The sequence below is a fragment of the Pyrus communis genome, chromosome 16 (assembly GCF_041283825.1).
Source record: "Pyrus communis isolate YQ-2024b chromosome 16, ASM4128382v1, whole genome shotgun sequence".
In the NCBI taxonomy this organism is placed as follows: domain Eukaryota; kingdom Viridiplantae; phylum Streptophyta; class Magnoliopsida; order Rosales; family Rosaceae; genus Pyrus; species Pyrus communis.
Window position 1 is genome coordinate 13,210,153 of NC_142580.1, and position 1,653 is coordinate 13,211,805.

At 34.2% G+C, this 1,653-nt stretch overlaps 1 pseudogene; it reads left to right on the plus strand.

Annotated features, from left to right (window-relative positions):
- The first annotated feature begins 210 nt into the window (after positions 1-210).
- LOC148690006 (uncharacterized) lies at positions 211-1,211 on the plus strand (annotated as a pseudogene).
- The last annotated feature ends 442 nt before the right edge of the window (positions 1,212-1,653 follow it).

Genomic DNA, 1,653 nt, shown 5'->3' on the forward strand with positions numbered 1-1,653 from the left:
TTTCTTTTGTTCGATACTCTCGTATTAAAGTTATTTTTATTAGTAGTCTTACGAAATATTAAATTCTCACAACTAAATATATTAAATATTAAACACAAATTTTTTAACTAACAACTTCATAATGTGGTCGATTTATTAGAACAAGTTGAGCTTGAAGCGCGAGTTTAAGGGTTCTATAGCACAAATACGGATGACCAAACTTCTGCTAGAATGCGTACTCATATAAAACAATTGGCACGTTTGATGAGGTTAGAACTATCTAATGGGATACATTCAATTCCTTCCTGCAATGGTGAGCTTAATATGTAATTCAATAATATATATATATATATTATTAGTTACAAAGAAAATTCTTATACTAGGTTGCTAATTACCTGCTCCAATCACATGTTCGTATAGCTATGCACAATTGTTTACTTGAAAAACTTTGAATATGTGTTGCTTGAAAAGAAGAGTTGCTCTACCCCTAATATAGTCTTTATCAGGAATGGTTGCTCTATTCTCTAACCAAACAACTGAGGGTAGACACTTTAGACAAAATATTCGAGTTTACAATCACGCATTTGCATTCACTTTAATGGGAGCACACGTGGATGAAAGAATAAATATTGGTGGTTGCACAATTTACACATTTTTTGCTCAGGTGCAATATATCATAAGATTGGTGGACTTTTTCCAAATCAAAGGAGCAAACCATGATTTTTGCAAGCTTATATATGTGACAGTAAGCATGAAGTTGAAAATTGAATGTGTGAAAGTGAAGTTTTAGATAGCATGTGGTTGAAATGATACAACAAATCTTATATGACCATAATTCTTTTGTCCATACATTGCGAAGACTCGGACAACACCAAGATTTGCCCAATTGCAAGTTGATTCTAAAAGGGCAACCAATAGATTGGCGTCAATATAATTTACCACTAGTATCACAAGTTGTTGCAATTATAATAGATGGAGATAATACCATTATTGCAAATAGAAAGGATATCATGGTGGAGACAATTAGTGCAAGACTTTATCACGCCTGAGACTGTCACATTTTATAATTCGTTACAATATCCATTATTGCTACCATACATTATGTATGATTGAGAAGTTAATAGTCATGATGCGGTGGAAGAGAAATAACATGTTGCGACTATTATCTGTACATGTTACAAGTTCGTGCCGATAACATAATTTACTTCCCAGTATATATGGATGTACGATGAATGCCATATCAAAAGCAGATATGAAATTTCATAAAGTCAATTTAGGGAATATTAGAGAATATTTCATAAGGATTCCAAAGAATATTCTGACCGGCTCGGGTCGATAGGTCAACGCGTCGTGGCAACCTGGCCCATCGGAAAACCGGTCGAAATCTGGGTTTAATGGCCGGAAATTTGGGCAATCTTCAAATGGCCATATCTTTATCATTTTTCAACTAAATTTGACCCATAATATATCAAAATGAAGATAGGGAAGTCTAGAACAAGTTTATACCTATTTGGAAGCCAAACGGTGGCCTGAGATAGCCGAAAAATGGTTTGGAGGTGATTGGTTTGCGAGAAAACTAAGGAACTCGTCGAGAAACTGGAAAACTTTAAACGTCCATAGCTTTGTCAATACTCAACAAAATTGAGTAATTCAAAGAAAATCATACCTTGGAAC